General features: G+C 38.9%; 1 protein-coding gene across 1 annotated transcript in view; it reads right to left on the bottom strand.

The window, feature by feature from the left end:
• The window catches only part of TMEM40 (transmembrane protein 40), an 18,439-nt gene extending 17,300 nt beyond the window's left edge, over window positions 1–1,139 (bottom strand). Inside the window, exon 1 of the mRNA XM_015825385.2 lies at window positions 976–1,139. The gene's annotated coding sequence lies outside the window, so the exon portion shown is untranslated. The remainder of the gene's footprint in view (window positions 1–975) is intronic.
• Window positions 1,140–8,417: the final 7,278 nt, after the last annotated feature.

The raw sequence follows: 8,417 nt of genomic DNA, 5'->3' as shown, positions 1-8,417 counted from the left end.
CTAATGTACCAATAAAAGAGAGGCACGGAGAGGCTTCAGGGTCTTTTGCCTGCCATCTCACCTGAAGAAGCATGTTGTCCGTGTGTTTCCTAAACTAAAGCAAGGCCCGTTGGTTTAGGCCAACGTACATCACCAGTCCATTCCTCTGGAGAGGAATAAGTTCATCCTGCAGGCGCAGGATCCCGAGAGAAATCTCACAGTGTGTCAGAACAGGGATCAAACTAACTGAAGACTGATGTGAGGAGTTCTAGAATGCCACCTTTACTTTTGCTTTGAAATGGTTACAACCCCCTAAAGATTTGGGGTTCATTTACCTTTATACCACTTTGGTTTGATTGGCTGTGTTTGCAATTTAATAAACCACAGTTTGCTTAATCAGGGGTCACAGTAAGACATTCTTTACTTAAATATGGTACACTGAATAATATTCAGTTAGCTGGATTTATACACAGTAAATATGCTACACCAATAGCCATGATTTATATGTTACAGTGGCTGGGTTCACATAACATACTAAACCAAAAGCAAATAAATATGGCACATGAACCTCGGCACCGCCTTTGATTATTGCTGGAATCCTTGAAAATTTATCTTTGTGTGGGGAGTGAAAATGAGATGTTAAAAAGCATAATTTATTTCCTTCCAGAACTACAAGTCCTACTGATTCGAAACAATTAACTTTAAATTGCTTTAAATTCTGATAAAACATGTAACATGGAGACTTGCCAGATATGCTGTTGCCCTTTATGTAGACTGTGAAAAATAAGCACACATATTTCCATTATACCTTAGTTTCCTTCCCTGAGATCAAAGCAGATGAATTTGGAACTTTTGTTAATTTAACAGGAATCATATAATAGAAGAAGACACTAACCAGATCACCTTTACTGAAGACAAAGGTAGATAGCATAGTATTTAATAAGGAGAACCAAAAGCTTTCATCAGGTTAGATAGATATCAAAAGAATTCACTTACCAATAGAAAACCTGGGCTTCCATCAGAGTGTCATTCAAATATCCAGAGCCAAATAAAAGTTTGGTCGAAGTAGTAACACAGAAGGCTAATAAACTCCCAGAAGGAACATCCCCTAAACAAATCTTTCTGGTCTGATTAGTTATACTCTTCTTCCTGCTACAGTCTATTTGACCGGATTTAGTTATTACTCATAGGTTTGTTGCGAATTGCAAAAGCTGTATGCTAATGAGGTTATGTTAATTTTATTTAAATTTAACTGTTGCATAAGAATGTGGTGTTACAGTCATGCAATGCAATTTGTTCCTGCTTATGTTAAATATTGCTACAGAAGGGAATAATGACCTCCCTTCAAAGTGTTACCGAGTAGCTGAAATTCTGAAAAATGTTTAAACAATCTTCTGATTGATAACCTAAATCTTTCTGACTCTTCTAATGTCCAAAATTTCAGATACCGAATATGTTTGTCATCTGCTTAAAATTATCCTTAGACCAAATGACTATAGAACCGGGGTGGGGAGCTATGGCCCTTTTATGACTTGTGGACTTCAACTCCCAGAATTCCTGAGCCAGCCATGCTGGCTCAGGAATTCTGGGAGTTGAAGTCCACAAGTCATAAAAAGGCCACAGCTCTCCACCTCTGCTATAGAACTTTTAAAAATGTATTTATTTGTGTTTGTGAGCAGATGGAAGATGACCATTCCAAATTTGGAGCGTTAAACCTCCCGTATAATAATACTTGGGAATTCATATTTCATTACAGGCATTATTCCTCAACATTCTCATGAAGATCTAGTGCTATGAAATAAAGAGTGCATTCTACTCTAGTGAAGTCATTGCCTCATAAATGTCTTCATCAGGTGTGACACATATAATTACTTCTAATGCTTTGGCATTCACAGAATGCAGTTCTTTGCAACTTTAAAGCAAGGAGCCGTACCTGCATCTAAGTATATGTCTGTGTTAGATATTGTCTTGGGCACAGCAGCCTTTCAACAGAGCAGAAAGGATTATAGATTGCAGACATTCACATTTTAAGGCATCTTCCTATCTTTTCTCTATGCTGGTTATAAGGAAGTGGCTTGTTTCTAAACATTCATATGATAGTTTGATTTATACTCTACTTGCAAATAAGTAATCTGAGTTTCCTTATCTAACATTTCAAGAGGAGAAGATTCTTGTCTGGCTGTGGGAGGTGCAATGCTACTCTGACAATGTCAGCAGAGCCAACCAAGCAGAAGGCAAGAGGACCTCATTCCATAGACAGCAGCCATGTGGTCCAAGTCTCAAGAGTTGTGTGAGATTTCTGTCTGTTCATAGATTTGTCGCAAATAATAATAATTTTACTATGATTGCAAGAGGTGCTAAGTATTCCATACAATTTGGCAGTCCAGACTCTAATCTTCTAACCTCCTATGGCTCTTTTCTGATAGTTCCATTTGGCCAGTTGGTTTTTCTATCTTGCTAACTTTGGTATGTTGCTTCAATCCATTCAAGATTTCATTTTGCTTTAGAGCAGGGGTCTTCAAACTTGGCCCTTTTATGACTTGTGGACTTCAACTCCCAGAATTCCTCAGCCAGCATGCCTGTCTGAGGAATTCTGGGAGTTGAAGTCAACAAGTCATAAAAGGGCCAAGTTTGAAGACCTCTGCTTTAGAGTGTTTGTAGCATCAAAATTCAAGAACCAAGCTAGTTATATAATGAACTCCTGATGACTCTACGGACTCTTGATCCTAGCAGTTCTTGCCATTTTTGAAAAGATAAAGGTTTCCCCTGGCCAGATGTTTCTGACTGTAGGCGGTGGTGCTCTTCTCCATTTCTTATCTGTGGTAGCCAGCATTGTCCAAAGACCCTTTCCATGGTCACGCGGCCAGCATGATTATGCCAAGGTACACAAAATGCTGTTACCTTCCCACCGAAGGGGTACCTATTTATCTACTTGCATTTGCATGCTTTCAAACTGTTAGGTGAGCAGAAATTGGGGCAAGTATCAGGATCTTGCCCCATAGTGTGCTCAGGTCTTGAACCCAGGCTGTCAGTTTTCTCTGATCTTAATTGTAACTTGTAATTATCTCTAAGGACAATTTAATTAATCTCTTGGATCCTATAGAGAAGATGACAAAATATGAGCTGGACTGTATTCTTCATTAGATGGACACAGTACTTGTTGAACAATTACACCCTCAGCTCTGTATTGAGCTGGGCGGAAGCATTATATGGTAAATTATACTGAAAGTTTACTGGCAGTGGTAGACATAAAAAGATCCAGTAAACCTGGTGAATAACAAGCTGAATTATGAACCAACAATGTGATATTGGTACCAAAAAAAGAGCAAATGCAATTCTAGGATGTATTAACTGAAATGCAGTATCAAGATCAAGAGAAAACATTCTCTCTAGTCTATCTAATTCATATCACACTTGGATAAAATGTTGCATCCAGTTGTGGACAATACATTTTAAGAAGCATTTTGATAGACCAGAACATGGCCAAAGGAAAGCAAACACAATGATAAAGGCCCTAAAAGAAAAACTTATAAGGGATATTTAGAGATATTGGGCAAAATTCAGTCTGGGGGAAAAAAAACTACAGCTAGATATGATGGCTTTCTTCAATAATCTGAAGGACTGTCCTGCAGAAGATGGGGCAGAATTGTCCAGAAGACAACTATACAAGAAACAATGGATATAAATGACAAAGCAGTATTAGATTTCAGTTGGAAAATTTTCCTTGCTGTAAGAGCTGTTCAACAAAGAAACGGGCTGCCTCTGGAGGTGATGGATTCTCCTTTGCTGAAGGTTTTTAAGCAGAGGTGGGATAGCCAGCCTATTAAATATTGCATAGAGCTCATTACAGGCAGTCACTCAGACCAAACCCATCATATTCTTGCCTGTGGTCTTTGACGGTGTGATTCCAATCAATCTATTTCAGTAGAGAGGGTTCACTCTTTCACATCAGGGAGTCACTCATCACTTGCTGAGCCTCCAATTATTAAAGAGGCTGGAAGAGAGTTTCTGTGCTATTACAGAACAAGCCTACTACTCTACAAGATGTCCATGTCTATTTTAGCTATTAGATAGCTATTTTACTTAATGCTTGGGTTTATACACTATGCAAAGAAAGCCATGGTCTGGCTACTTTGGTTTTGACTTAGTATGGGATGAGAAATCTGCCATTGCGTGCTGTAATCCATGTTTTATGATGACTTGAGTGAATATTGTGGTGGCTTATTCAGTAAATCATTCATTTACCAAATATACTATGTATAAACAAACCAAGGCTTAGCATGATATGCAATGTCTGATTTTCTTCAGAACAGTACGTTCATCTGAAAAAAAAAAAAGGGCAGAGAGTAAAGAGTAATGAAGGTGACCTTGACAAACATATGCATGAACTGCTACCTAGGCAAAGGATCATTTTAGATCAAACTTTCTTTGAAAGTTTTTAGAGAGAGTGGTGCCCTACAACTCAAAATAGCCCTAAAGAAATTGGATTATTTGAACCCATGGCAGGTTTCAGGCCATAGGTACTATGGAAACTGCATTGGTTACACTTGTGGATCACCTATAGCAACAGCAGAATTAAGATAATGCAATCCTCTTGGTGCTTCGTGATCTCTCAACAATTTTCAGTACAATCAATTGTGGTGTCCTTCTGGACCATATCTCTAATCTTCTGGATTAGAGACAGTGGCATCACTCTGCAATAATTTTTTTCTTTTTTCTGAGGTGGCAATGTCAGTTGGGGAAAGTTGTTTCTTCCCTCCAGAGACTTCTACTCTTTCCTTTTCCCATTTTTCTTTTAATTAAAAAGGCTGGGGAGAGGAGTCATCCATTGGCTCAAGGTCCTGTATCATGAGCAGATGGTGTGGATACTTAGCTATATATTTCAGTTCCAGGTCAAACTGATAGAAAAATGGCCAATGTTTGGACCATGCCAGGTACTAGATGTGGCGGAATAGATTCAGACCTAATCCTTCTAAGATGGAGTGGCTTTGGATTTGTGGCATTAATTCCAAAGAAATACCATTTGTGAGCCTGAATGGAGTTGTTTCTCCCCATTTAGAGGTGGTTCACAATCTGGTGTTTCTCCTGAACTCACACCCCTTGCTTGATGAGTAGGAGGCGCTATTGCCAGGAGGACATTCACACAGTTACAGCTTGTGCATTAAATGCACCCATTATTGCCTTGGGAAGCCCTGTTCACAATCATTCCTATCTGAATCGCTTCCTTTTGGGATTATTTAATGCATTTTATATGGGACTACCCTTGAATAAAACAAACACCATAGCTTGATCTAGACCAGGGGTAGGCAACCTTGGCTCTTTTATGACTCGTGGACTTCAACTCCCAGAATTCCTGGGAGTTGAAGTCCACGAGTCATAAAAGAACCAAGGTTGCCTACCCCTGATCTAGACCCAAGTGCCTTCTTATACTGTGTTGGTAGTAATCGGCAGAGACTGGCCCAGTCTAAGTTTCTTCAACCATGGATCCTTTCCATTTCTGAATCTAACATGATAATTTATGGGGCTAATTTAATTTGCCTGCAGATCTAATTTTAAACATGAGATAAATAGGCCACTGGTGATACCTATGTGACATATTCAGAAGGACGTAGGGATGTCATGAAAATGCACACTTTGTCCCGAGGCTTAATGAATATAACTGCCTGTCTCACATCCTGTTTTCTCAATATCAGTGATGCTTCAACATTTGGTTGGGTTCTAGGTTTCAAAGGTATTCAGTTGACGATTTCCAAAAAATCATGTGATTATAACCTTAATTATCATCTTAATTATCCATCTTAATTATCGCATACCAAGGAAACAAATTGGGACACATGGTAAGACTCAAAATACATACCCACAAGATTATTCTGCTGGGAGCAGAAAATCTTACTCAGTCATTACTCACCGCACAGCCTAGCTAGCATGTATAGCCAGTTGTTAAAATACTCGTACATGTATGAACAATATAGTGTGTAGCTCTAAGCTGGAATAGGCTTCTACTGGAATAGTCTACACACTGGGGGGAGAAGAATTTTTGTGTACTTTGTGTACTTTTGTGTACTTTGTTTGTAAATTATTGCTCATATTTTAACAATATTTTTAAGGTATCTTTATTATTTAGACACAGTTGGGGAACAGCTCTTCATTCACTCATTCAGAGCTTTCTAAGTTGCTTTTTGATGAAAAAAATCCAAAAAAGGATAGGAGAGATTCAGGCACAAAGACACTGGGGATCCAACAGTATATAAATGTTATTCTTATTATTGTGTCACAAACATTTGATTAAAGCCCCACCCATAAGAAAAGAGTAAGACTTCGATTGAACTTTTATGTCTGCCCTCTTGACTTTTTAGACCAATCTGCAGGTACCCAAAGCAAAATGCAGTGAAGTAAGTAAGTAAATATTTTTTAAAAAAATGGGAAGGAAGGAGGGAGAGAAGAAAGGGAGGGAGGGAGGGAAGAAGGCAAAACCCAAACTAACCATATAGTGAGTTAATGTGACATGTGAATCCTGCCCATATATAGCAGCCATCTAAACAGACTATGTTCAAGGAACATGCGACTCTGACTAAATCTGAAGGTGTTTTCTTAAATTTAGCTTTTGAGGCCCTGAGCTTTAGTACCGGGTAGTTCTCCATGTTTCTTTCAAAAAAAAAAGAAAAGAAAGAAAGAAAGAGAGAGAGAGAGAAAGAGAGAGGGGGGGCCAAGAATAAAAAGTCTAGCTTGCAATGTATTGGGGGGAAAAACAACATCAACTAATATTATTCTGCCAAACAGAAGCTCATTCCCATTATGCGATGTTAAAACTGCAATCTGCTTTCAACATTCCCTAGACTTCACAGTTCACAAAATATTAGCCATTTCACTCTCTAGATCAGTGATGGCGAACCTTTTAGAGACCGAGTGCCCAAACTGCAACCCAAAACCCACTTATGCATCCTTGGGTGCCGAGTGGGTGTGGCCCATTGGGTGGGTGTGGCCCATTGGGTGGGCATGGCTGCGGTGGTAACAGCAAACTGGGTGGGACTAAAAAGTTCAATCAATCAATTCCAACTTTGCAAGATCTTTTTTTTCCCCGCAAGAAGTTGAAATTGACTGATTGATTGAACCTTTTTTTTTTGTACACGGTGACGGAGGCCTAAAGCGAAAAGGTTTTATAAAATCCAGCTGAAGGCCTAGGACTGGGGCGACGGCGCGCGTGCCCACAAAGAGGGCTCTGAGTGCCGCCTCTGGCACCCGTGCCATAGGTTCGCCACCACTACTCTAGATCAAAAGGACAGTTCCAGACTCTTGCTCCTCAGCTAATAGAGTAGAATCATGATCACAGAGCAGCAGTAGGTACAGTTCAAACCAGTGGTGGGATTCAGCCGGTTTGCACCAGTTCGGCAGAACCGGTAGCTAATTTTTTGTTGCCCAGGCCCAGAATGGACTTCCAGAAATGGCATCCACACAGAGAACCAGTTGTTCATATATTTGAATCCCACCACTGGTTGTAAGTGTAAGGATTGCTTGTAAATCACTTTTTTCAGTGTCGTCGTAACTTCACACAGTCACACAGAGAACCAGTTGTTACATATTTGAATCCCACCACTGGTTCAAACTAGAGGCAGAACCAAAAATAACAAACTGCTTTTAGGTTTAGTGCTGTATGTGAACCTTCTCAAAAGTGTTCTTATGGTCGTATAGTCTTATATTATTTTTCTTGTAGTTTGGGGAAATAAGAACAGACTGGTTTAGTTTCAGCCTTGAATATTAAATAATATAGCTTGCCTTGGCATGCAAAGGAGGGCACATTTGCCTCATTGCTTCAGGGAGCAAGATTTTTTTTTTGAGCCTATTTTGATAAATAGAGCCAAATGACAGTTCAAGCCATGCTATAGTTTAAAGAAAATCATGTTCAAAACATCATAAGAAGATAAATGTAAACCAGGGATACTATGTCTTAACTTTCTTTTTTAATGTTTTGAAAACCTCAATGTATAGAAGGTCACACAATTTTGTTAAAGCCATATAGAATTTTGCTGAATTCTACACTGAAAATACAGCTTTCAACATGATGAACCACAAAAGATATATATTAAAAAAATCCACAAGGAAACTGTGTTTGCGGAGTATAGGTGAAACTCGAAAAATTAGAATATCGTGCAAAAGTTCATTTATTTCAGTAATGCAACTTAAAAGGTGAACCTAATATATGAGATAGACTCATTACATGCAAAGCAAGATAGTTCAAGATGTGATGTGTCATAACTGTGATGATTATGGCTTACAGCTCATAAAAACCCCAAATCCACAATCTCAGAAAATTAGAATATTACATGCAATCAATAAAACAAGGATTGTACATAGAACAATATCGGACCTCTGAAAAGTATAAGCATGCATATGTACTCAGTACTTGGTTTGGGCCCCTTTTGCAGCAATTACTGCCTCAA

Source organism: Protobothrops mucrosquamatus, unplaced genomic scaffold, assembly GCF_001527695.2.
Source record: "Protobothrops mucrosquamatus isolate PMUCROS unplaced genomic scaffold, P.Mucros_1.0 scaffold2613, whole genome shotgun sequence".
Lineage (NCBI taxonomy): Eukaryota > Metazoa > Chordata > Lepidosauria > Squamata > Viperidae > Protobothrops > Protobothrops mucrosquamatus.
This window is presented reverse-complemented; position numbering and strand designations above follow the sequence as displayed.